The sequence below is a fragment of the Orcinus orca genome, chromosome 6 (genome assembly GCF_937001465.1).
Source record: "Orcinus orca chromosome 6, mOrcOrc1.1, whole genome shotgun sequence".
Lineage (NCBI taxonomy): Eukaryota > Metazoa > Chordata > Mammalia > Artiodactyla > Delphinidae > Orcinus > Orcinus orca.
Genome location: NC_064564.1, coordinates 61,164,863 through 61,176,902, shown reverse-complemented (window position 1 = coordinate 61,176,902; position 12,040 = coordinate 61,164,863). Strand labels below are relative to the sequence as shown.

Sequence of the window (12,040 nt, the reverse complement as noted above, 5' to 3'; positions counted from 1 at the left end):
AAAGACATCTGTGAAAAGTCTGTGACTATCATTTTTTCTTTTTATCCCCCTATTTTTAATTCTATTTTTTATTGAAGTATAGTTGATTTACATTGCTAGTTTTCTTTTTTTAATTGTAGTATAGTTGATTTATGTTATATTAGTTTCAAGTGTATAACAATGATTCCGTATTTTATATATATATAAATAGTATTTTTGAGGACCATACAGAATGTACTAGGAGTATAAAGAATATACAATATACACCCAGAAGGGTAAAAAGAACATAGTGTGGTAGTGGGGAGAATCTCAGAATAAACTGCATAGATATGAAAAGTGGTGTCCAGTTGGGCAATGGAAAAGTCAGTGGAGGATGAGAAAACCAAGATGGACAACGCCAGGGGAAGGGATTAATTTTACACTTCTCTGGCATCTAGCACATACAGCATTCCTGCTGCAGTAAGAGCTTAACAGCTCCAGATCAGGCCAGGCTGGCAGAGACTACCATGTGACCTAAGTGAGGACAACGAATCCACAGCTGACATGAAGAGGAAGTGCCTCTATTCTCTATTCTAGGGAATAGAGGCTATTTCAACTGGCAGAGAACTTTCTCTGGGTCTAAGGCCTAGTCCTGGGAAAGTAGTGGAGTTTGTTGCCTACAATTCCATTGTGGGCCTGAAAAAGAACAGAAGTATAGATGCTGGGAGTCCATGCTATCCACAGAGTAGTCTATATTATTTCTCAGATGGCAGTCCAGACAGGAAATGAAGTGTTAAAGGTGTAGGTGACAGGGCTTCCCTGGTGGCGCAGGGGTTGACAGTCCGCCTGCCGATGCAGGGGACACGGGTTCGTGCCCCGGTCTGGGAAGATCCCACATGCCGCGGAGCGGCTGGGCCCGTGAGCCATGGCCGCTGAGCCTGTGTGTCCGGAGCCTGTGCTCCGCAGCGGGAGAGGCCACAGCAGTGAGAGGCCAACGTACCACAAAAAAAAAAAAAAAAAAAAGGTGTAGGTGACAGATATTTGTTTTAAAGATTTAATTTCCCAGGCAGTTTCTAAAACTGTAAACTTGGCCTTCATTTGCTATTTAATATGTGTTTTCTGTTAATGTACTGCTTATATGTCTCTGTGTTGAGTTCCTAACTGGTAAATAAGTTATATCTAGGAGTGATGGACAAAGAAAATATGCCAACTTACATTAATCCATGAAGCATCTTTGGGAAATGTATGCAAACGTGCACTGATACAAATGCTAAATCTAAGAGTAAAACTCTCTTGATAGAACAGTCATTAATTTCAAGGTAAAAATAATTAAAAAAAACTTTGGAGTTTTATAGTCGGTTAAACCAAAATATTATCACATAGAGAGAAGATATAAGATGTAACCATTGATTTAACTAAAACTATGGTATGGGAAGTTATTTTTAAAATTGACATAACCATATCTTAACATCATATTCTATCAATATCACTAAGATGAATAAAGCATTTTTTTCACGTATTTCCTAGGATTAAAAAGCAAACTCTAACTACAGAGTTCAAGTTTTCCTTTTTATTCCAAAGGAGGGAGTAGGTGTAATGATCTTTTCACTGCTGATACATACTTTTTGTTCATCAAAAAATAAATGAAGCAGCATATTTCTACCTGAAATGGCATATTTGTCAATTGTGTGTTAGTGTGTTTTTCCCCTCTCACATAATGTTGCTATGAATGAATGACATGCTGATGAATAGGATTTTACGTTGAGATTCTAATTTTCAATATTTTCATTTTCAATTCGTTTCCTATTAATTTAACTACCTAACTGCTGGGGGTTTAGTAGTTGTATTGGGAGGGTTTTTTAAATGCTTACATTATCCGTCTAAATGCCAGTTTATTAAAAAAAATCACAACTGCAAAGAGCAGTGCAGTATCGAGTTAAATAAAGGTCATAACCTCAGATGTAGAGAATGGACTTGAGGACACAGGGAGGGGGAAGGGTAAGCTGGGACGAAGTGAGAAAGTGGCATGGACATATATACACTACCACATGTAAAATAGATAGCTAGTGGGAAGCAGCCACATAGCACACGGAGATGAGCTCGGTGCTTTGTGACCACCTAGAGGGGTGGGATGGGGAGGGTGGGAGGGAGACGCAAGAGGGAGGTATGGGGATATACATACACATATAACTGATTCACTTTGTTATACAGCAGAAACTAACACACCATTGTAAAGCAATTATACTCCAATAAAGATGTTAAAAAAATATTTTCTTTAAAAAGGTCATAACCTCTCCACTCCAAATGCATTATTGTTTAATATACTAAACACATGGGTTTAACATTAGGTACTACCTTAGACACCATTGTAAAATGTTGTATAAAGTCCAAAGTAGTTTACCTGGTATAAACACACCCAAACGTAAAATCACTTTAATTTTTCATTTTTATATTGGGAGTCTCCCTGTCTTTTTAGGCTGTTTATACATAAATGAACTAATTAAGAAATTGACTAAGTTGGTTAGAACATATAGAAGTATAAGCCTTTGGGACACCATTGTTTCTTAATTCTATATTGTCAAGGTCATTCACTACTCACTAGATCTGACTCAACACCTGTTTTTGCCTCTATGTACAATTCTTTCTCCCCTAACACACAGTTAGCTTTATAATGTTTCTGAATAGAAAACTAATACATATAAAATGTTCAGAGAATACAGAAAGTAAGCATAAAATGACAAAATAATCCTATGAGCCAGCGAAGAGTCTAATAATAATATAATTTGATATTATATAATACTAATAATTTTATAGTTATCTATGAACCCACACATTTTTACAAAAATTGACATACCATATGAACTTTTTTCACTTAATGTAATGTGCTGGCATTTTTGAATTTCTCATTTCTTTGTGTAGATATTTGTGTATGTGTAATCTTTTAAAAATCTTCACAGTAATTTGCAATGAACATCTGTCTACATGTATGTTTGTACATCTGTTCAAATAATTCCTTTAGAATAAATTCCTAGATGCAAACATATTAAGTTGAAAGATATGTACTTTTGAAGGATTTTTGAAACGTGTCACCCTTCCAACAGTGCAAGTATCTGACCATTTCTCCTCACTTTTACTAACACAAAATATTGCACTCTTCTATTTTAATAAATTTAAAGTGTTTTGCTTCATTTTACATTTAATTACCTGTGTGATTAGGCAATATTTTATGTATTATTTAACTTTGCCTTTCATCCATCTTTAAATATATTTGTCTTTTTCTTACTGATTTCTTTGAGATCATTTTATAATGAAATATTTTCTGAAAATATTGGTTAAAATGATCAATCAGATAACGATTTTCCAAGTTCTAGTGTACAGCCATGAGACTTTTAACTGTCTAAAGCCTGGAAAGCTGGAAAGGTCTAATAAGTTTATTAGCTCCACTAGTGATTTCAATGCATTTTATTTAATCCAACAAAGACTACACGATGGGTTTAAGTTGAGCAGTTCTCATTCCTATAGGAGTACATTTCCTTTGGAAGCTACTTATTTTAGGTTTGGTTTTTCACTGTTGGTTTCCATCTCATTGCTTCATACTTAGATTTGCCTGTTGGCTAACTCCTCTCTGTTGACATTTTATTCATCCATTTCCTGTCTTTTCTCCTGAGTGTTCTTTGCTCCACTCTTTGGTTCATATATATCAACTCCATTCTCTCTGCCTACCAGGCTTCCACATTCTCAGCTTTGTTTGGGAAGGTCGTTAGATAGCTACAACAACTACTGTTATCTTGGTCAGGAAAAGAATTCCAAGGCTGGTGAAACCACTGTTCAGATACAACACTACACTGAGATCATTTTTACAGCTGAATGCAACATCTTTCTCATTAAAACATAGCCTATATATTTGAGTCTACCTAACAAAAAAAGAGCATTTCCAAACTTGCTCGGATGCAAATGTATATGAACATGAGCCACACAATTAAAAAGAAATTTAGAAACACACACACACAAACCTTAAGTCAGAGTTGGCTCCCATACCACAGCAAGCCCCAAGCAAATTAGCACACAATGAGCTATACTGCTAAAGCAAGGTGCAATATAAAAATTTACGATAATTTCAAAGAAATTATGTTTCTGGAAAAAACCTACATTTATTTTGTTTTCATAATAATTTGCACTTCACCAGACTCCAAAAAGTATTTTGTATCTTTCCATTTAGTTACAAACTTTCATATTATTCAAAATACCAAGAAATAACACTGGGATATAGGGAAAAAGTATTTCAACTTTATTATTCTGTTTTTAAGTAAAATTTCTAGGATAATAAGATACAATGTTAATAAACTAATCCATTTTTCAAGTTTCCCTATAGCATTATTGTTTAATCAAACCACGTTTAAAAAGCAAAATTTTCGAAAACAAGTAAGGCATTTTACTTGACATACAGCAAATCATCTGTTTCTTCTTGTCCATTTTTTGGAGTCAGCGTATACTACCATGATTCACTAGATTTAAGATCTTTATGTTGTTTATTTAAGAATGTTGGGCAGGGGGCTTCGCTGGTGGCGCAGTGGTTGAGAGTCCTCCTGCCGATGCAGGGAACACGGGTTCGTGCCCCAGTCCGGGAGGATCCCACATGCTGTGGAGTGGCTGGGCCCATGAGCCGTGGCCGCTGAGCCTGTGCGTCCGGAGCCTGAGCTCCGCAACAGGAGAGGCCACAACAGTGAGAGGCCCGCATACCGCAAAAAAAAAAAAAAAAAAAAAGAAAAGAAAAGAATATTGGGCAAGAGAAATAATGAAATTATATCAATAATCTATAGCCTTGCTGATATATCTGTAATATATATAAAGTGGGGGGGGCTAAAAAAAAGTAACGCCCACAAAAATCCAGTAAATTTCCATCAAGTATATTTATAAGTAAAAATAAGAGCTGATAAATACAAAGGGTTTTTTATATTTTAATTATTTTTTTAAATTAATTTATTTATTCATTTTTGGCTGCATTGGGTCTTTGTTGCTGCGCACGGGCTTTCTTTTTAGTTGCAGCGAGCGGGGGCTACTCTTCGTTGCTGTGTGCAGGCCTCTCATTAAGGTGGCTTCTCTTGTTGTGGAGCATGGGCTCTAGGCATGCAGGCTTCAGTAGTTGTAGCACATGGGCTTAGTTGCTCCACGGCATGTGGGATCTTCCCGAACCAGGGCTCAAACCCGTGTCCCCTGCATTGGCAGGCGGATTCTTAACCACTGAGCCACCAGGGAATTCCCTTATCTTTTAACTTAAATTTGAGCAGGTCAGACCCTCTGGAAAACCTGTCACTTAAATTGAAAAACACAAGACACTTTTGGTTATTTGTGAAGTTAAAATACGCTAACTGTAGTGTTTGGGTAAGTCACTTGTCCAAAATTGAGAGAGTCAACTCATTTATTATGAGGTAAGGATCTTCCTTGTCAAACATCAGCTTTGACGATGCTATAAATTCTACTATTTTCTGGGATTATGATGAACTGAATTGCATAAAATAATGTTCTTCTGGTCACATGAATGAAGCTGGAAATCACAGTAACACTTCCCAATAGCAACATGCTTTGCCTTATCAGTGTCTAGAAATAATGTGATAGTAAAGCTCCCTGAGAGAAACAGATGAATATTACCAAACACTAATACTGACAATCAATGCTGGGCCCTACATGTGACTTTTCATCTCCCTCTGGTGGCAAAGAGAAATAGGGAGATGACAGGTATTATAATTCAGATGATTGACTCAAGAAGCCAATAATACCAGATTAAGAATAAAATCACATTCCCATAGACTTTCCTGACTTAAAGATTTTCTTTTTGTAAACTAATGTGTTCAACACCACTTCAAATACAAGAATTTTTAATAACCTCCTCATAGCAAGGAGTACAAAAGTGGTACAACCAACATGGACTATAATTTCTTAAATGTTGACAATTTCTTTTTATCTTCTTTCCTTCCTTCTTTTACAAATGTAAATAAAGACAAACACATTGAATAACATTCAGACTTGGTGTGAAAATTTTAAAATATGAAATTATTTTTTTGAAGTATGCTTCTTGCCTCACCTTGCAGGATCACACGAGTATGTGATCAATTACACATTTTCTGGCTCATCAACAGAAGAGGTGACAATATAAATCCAATTAAAAATAATTCCAAATTAAGTTCTGATGGTGACAAACTCATCTTTTCATAACAAAAAGTTTTATATGCATAGTATTTGGTTGTTTATGTGGTTAGTTATAGAGCAAAGCTAAATACAAGTTTCCTGAGAGAATCTTTTAGTAGAGTCATAATTAATCTTATTCATCATCGTATTTCCCGAAGTAAAAGAATACTGATAGGGCTTCCCTGGTGGCGCAGCGGTTGAGAGTCCGCCTGCCGATGCAGGGGACACGGGTTCGTGCCCCGGTCCGGGAGGATCCCACGTGCCGCGGAGCGGCTGGGCCCGTGAGCCATGGCCGCTGAGCCTGCGCGTCCGGAGCCTGTGCTCCGCAACTGGAGAGGCCACAACAGTGAGAGGCCCATGTACCGCAAAAAAAAAAAAAAAAAAAAAAAAGGAATACTGATAAATTTTATATGCATTGCATATAAAATTTTATATGCATTGCAGGGGAAAATACTTTCAGAACAAAAGGGTGGGACAATGATTGGTTAAACAATTCCAACAGGCTTGTTACCATAGGATCTCTTAGAGCCTTTACCAAGGTCAAGCGCACTGTCAGTCTCTAAAAGGGGAAGAAGGTGACCAGAAAACTCCCCAAATCAAGTCACCAACTGTTCAGCCCTTTTACCACAGAACACTTACTAACATTGCCCATAGCTTATGTTCTGCTACAGACTGAAAAACTACTGTAACCATTTCTCTTTCATAGAATGAGTTTTTGTTGTTTTTTAATTTGAAGTTTAGAATACCAGAAAATCTCATTTGTCTTATATTATCATAGACTAGCATGTACTGAAGGGTAAGTTACATGAAAAGATCAGCAGTTATGTTCCTCAGTTCAGGGGATATTTTCAAATATGGCTTAACTTGCTCACTACATATTCTCTCATTTCTAAGGTCAACCTGCCCCTTTCATTTGAAAGCAGTTATATTTGTCTGCTTTACCATGCCTCCATCAATATCCACTGAGCACCTAAGAGATGTGCTAGTATTATGAGGCATCTTGAACATTTACTTTACCATCCGTCTGAGAACCTTCCTAAACTCTAGTTTTGCCATGAAATGTGGAAAAAATAACATGGTCTTGGCAAGTGTTCTTTAACTTAACACTTATATAACCTTCCACAAGTTTGTCTACCTGTCTGAGCCTAAGTGTTTTATCTATAATTAGGGCTATCACCACACATAGAGGATTTCTATGAAGATTAAATAAGATACATCAAAGTGTATAGAACAATGCTAGCGATTAAATGAAATTGTTTTCTTTTTGTCTCTGATGAACTTCTCAAAAATTGGCCGTGCCTTGGACCGTATTGCTAAGTTCTCCTCTAAGATGGCAGATCTCTCAAACCCTCCTTCGAAGGATCACTTAACCCTGCTACCCTTCTCACGCCTGTGAGTCCTCATCTACAATGTCATAGCAGTCGCCCATGTTCAAGTCCATCAGACCATTCTGGTTTCACTTCTTTCTCACCCCTGTGTGAACTCCACAGCCAGTCCTACCAGAGGTATATTTTCCAGGGTTCTGGATTCCTTCACTCCTTTTTCTGCCCGTCTTACTTTGGAACATCCCCAAACTTGAATTAAACACTTCTTCACCTTTAGCCAGTTCTCCGGTTTATAAGGTACAGAGCAGGGTCTAGGTGTTTCTATGTATACGTGCCTAGATATTCCCATTGCTTTTATCACACTCTCAAATGTGTGTTATGTGGTTCACATTTGGAAATCAGAAATTAAACCAAAGACATCATTCATACCCCCAAGGCACTAGCAATACATTATACAACCTGGCTTTCCTAAGACGGACTTGTTTTGCCCTGTATTCTTTATGCTTATAGAAATATAATGTCTTTTAAGAGAACTATCCAGGGCAATTTTTTCCCTCTCAAAAGCTAGAATTCAAATAGGTCAAAGTTCCCATCAGCCATAAGTAGAATGTTGGCAGAGTTTGCCATTACTCATGTCTACCTCCACTGCTGAACCTATTCCAGCCTCTCTGCCATTTTTCGTTTTGTAGGTTTGGTTTGAAAATCACATCCTTTTACAAAGACTGAGTATTTTTAAAGGCCCTACACCTGGAATTACAATAGATGCCACCAGATGGCGCCATGGGACTGGCTACTTAGGTCAAAAGGTTAGACTATCCCAGTTGTGGCTGTGGAGATGGCATAGCTAAGTCTACTTCAGGTTCTTTCTATAAAAATGTCATTTTAATATAGATTTTTTTTCTAATCCCTAATTCCAAGATATGTAATAAACAGTTTTGAGAGAGAGAACACAAAGCTGAATACTCGATTTTCCATACTTTGATAATTGACAGTCACTAGCTAACCGCAGTCTTCTCTGTCCTGCTACCTTTTCTCTTCCCTGTATCAATTTGCTGCTTTGCACAACCCAGAGCCTTGCAAATGAACATCACATGGGCCTGCTCCCTCTGTGGATGGCCGCTCCACCAAAGCTCTTCACCATTAGGAGCAAGTTAATTAACTTCCTCAGAACTCCTAATTAACTCGCCAGTCCCTTTTATATCTTTCCACTCCATATCCACCCTCTTCCGTGAGTGAGAATGTGTTCTCTCGCCTGTCACTGTCTCCGCTTCCTGCCGCCCCAGCTTATTTCAGTCATGATATAAAGATCAAAAAGGCTAAAATATAAAAATTTAAAATGTAGAAACAGTGCTCTAGAGTTGCATCAGAGTCCCTAAATGCCTTTTCAGTCAATTAAAAAAAAAAAGAAAAATCCATTTGTACATTTCCCTTCTTCTAAAGTTCCCCCTTTGTTGTAAAATCAATTTACACAGTTATTACTAAAGATTATATTTAGCTAATTCAACAACCCTCCACTTACTAGTCCTGTAAAGTTCGAGAATGATGGATAGGAGAATGGACTCTGGAATCCAACGGCCTATGTTTAAGCCTGGCTTTTCCATTACTAGGTTAGGTAAGCCTCAACAGCTTGTTTAATTTCTTCAGGCTGCTGTTTCATTTATATAGAAGGAAGTAATAGTATTTTAGGAGAGTTATGAGAAGTAATCTTATATAAGGCTTAGACAGTGCCTGACACAAAGCCACTGTCAATTATCAAATGTTACCTGTGGCCATTCTATTACTTTTAATCACATCAAGGGCCAACCTCCACTTTTTCTTCAGAGATGCAAAATACAGATGCAGAACAATGAGCACAGAATGCAACAATTATAACGTTTAAAAAAGTGTGCCATTGTACACATGTTTTTGTAATAGACTCTCTCTAAAAGGATGTGTTTACCTAGAAAACATGTTTACCTCAGAGCATAGAATTGAGGGAATGAAAGACAGTAGGGGAGGAAAATAGTTCTCCTTCTTCCCTTTTGAGATCTTTTTTTTTTAATCTATACAGTTACTTTTAAAATTGTAAGAAAAAATGAATAGCATGGTATTCTTTTAAAAAATATTGTTACCAAATGATTTTAAAACTTCAAATGTTGTCAGTCTATTGTCTGTATATCTCTCTGCCTGAACGGGAATGAAGATAAAGTTGTGCATGACAAGCATATCAATTCACTCCAAGCAATAAAAGAGCCATTGGACTCGTGTTACACATTAGATGGAAGGGAACAGAGCATAGCAATAATGGCAGGCAGCAACATTTGGATAGCCAGGCAAACATGAGAAGCAATTCATTTGGGATTCCCTCTCTTGGAAGTACATGCTCATTGGTAGCCAAGGTTGATCCAGCCCTGTTTGATTCAGTCATCCTAATCAGTTCATTCTCCTTTTCTTTCCTCTCACTGTCTTCCAGATTCAGAATATTACTAGAATAATTCAATTTACTTTAGAATCTAAGTCACTTCTAAATGTTTTTAATATTTCCTTCTATATTCTAGCAGTGAAAGACATCACTTAACAAAAAATTGTTTAATCAGTCTAACTTTGTTAACTTTAAGAGATTGGACATTTAATAAGCCAAAGAAGGATACACTTTTGTTAGTGTAAACGACTAACTGGTGGAAATAAAAATTACTGATTTTACAATACTTGGGATTTATTGCAGTGCTAGTAAAAAAAAAAAAAAAATCACTCTAAAAAATGGCAAGTCTCATTCCGAAACACCATTTCCAGGAATTCTTCCCTCAGCTATATAATTTCTGTGAAAGCTCTTGAAATTTTAGAGTAAACACAGATTAAAATTATTTTTATTTCTTAAAAATTAGAACTGTATGTAACTGATAAAGACTGAAAAGAAATTTATGTCCAGAACTACAAAAAGTGTGGGGAGAAGGACATATATGGAGTTTTAGTGGGAGTGTAAACCAGCATATTTGCCTGGAGGGCAACTGGACAGGGTAAGAGATATATAGAATTCGGTCTAGCAATTCCACTTCTACTTCTTGGAATTTATTCTGAGCAAATAAGGGGACATATTAATAAAGGTGTTTGTGAAAGTTTCTTTAGTAGAACACTGTTTCTAATAAAGAAAAGTTAGAAACAACAAAAACACTTAAATAAGGGAGACTAGTGAAAACATTTCAATGAACCCATGCAATGGATTTTTATAAGACCATTAAGAATTTCATATACTCTAGGAGACATAGAAATATGTTTACAATATACTGTTAGTGAAAAGAGTGGTTTACATAACAGTATGGCAGCTTATGCTGTGCTAAGATCATGGGTTTCAGATAGCCTAGGGTTTAAATCTTGGCTCTGCCACTCAGTGTTCGTTATAGGGGCTTGAACAAATTGTCTAGCCTTCCTAAGCCTCGCTTTATCATCTATAAAATGGGAATAAACACTTAAATCCATGCACAACTTTAAGTGTATTTCTGTTTAAAGATACCTTACTTAACATGTATCATTAATTCACTAATATTAAATATATAGCCAAACTAAATTATAATTCATGCCTGAATGAAATTTATCTGACACACATTTTCTCCACACAGCAAATCTGTTATCTTGCACCTAGGAACACTGACAACACTTCAACACTACAATTGTAGGCCATTTAAAATGGTAAGAATACCATAAAAACCTCACACAAGGGCCTCTCTCCCATAGAGCTGTGGGAGGTCCCTTTTCTCCTCAGCCAGGACTGGAGGCCAAGATCACCCCTTGAGGATCATTGTCAGGGATGCCATGAGTGGGGCAGCCTTGTTTTCCTACCTCAGACACCTGTAGTTGCTGGCAGCCCCAACCTGGTCTGTACCAAGCGTGCTGGCCTCAGCCAGACTAGGGCCTGCTTTCCTTGGATCGGCTCTTGTGAGTCCCAAAAGTAGCTTGGCCCCTGCCTGCCCCACAGGCAGGTATGTATGTATGCCTAACCACGTGGTCAACCGCATGGATGCCTGCGAGCGAGGGGGGGACCCCACGTCTCCTGCCTCCTCCTAAACAACCCCTCTGGCCCCAGCAGATGTCACCAGGAAGGGGGTGTCCAGAATGGGGGCTTCTGTTGTCAAGGGGCATCTGAGGCCACCTGGCTCCGGGGAAGCTCACCACACTTACTTGCTGGGATTAAGCTGGGTGCCAGCCAGGCCACTCTGTCCTGCTCACAGGACCTGCTCACAGTCGTGTAAAACAAAAAAAAAAAAAACAAAAAAAAAACACAAAAAAACCTCACACAAATGCAAACATTTCAAAAAATGTAACACTAGGTAAACCATGAAAAGGACACTTGTTTATTAATATGAATGCCAAACAAGAAGCCAAAGCACCACCTCATTCCACCTTAGCTAGGAAGACGTCGGGGGAAGGCAACTCAAATTTTTACTGCTCTGTGCATGTCTGTGAACGACCACAACATTCTATAAGCATTGATTTAGGGGTTACCAATAAATTTTAGGCAGTAGCCAAATTCACAAACATGAAATGAAGATCAACTGTGTGTGCCTGCACACACAAATACACACAGTTGATCTAAG

At 37.6% G+C, this 12,040-nt stretch overlaps 1 protein-coding gene and 1 non-coding gene across 24 annotated transcripts in view; one reads left to right on the top strand and one right to left on the bottom strand.

The window, feature by feature from the left end:
- Nucleotides 1-12,040, bottom strand: part of PTPRD (protein tyrosine phosphatase receptor type D) — a 2,143,853-nt gene that overhangs the window by 1,482,916 nt on the left and 648,897 nt on the right. The gene's annotated exons all lie outside the window — the stretch shown is intronic.
- On the top strand, nucleotides 11,165-11,296 carry LOC117203775 (small Cajal body-specific RNA 20). The gene has a single exon (XR_004486667.1). It is a non-coding gene; the product is annotated as a small Cajal body-specific RNA 20 (non-coding RNA).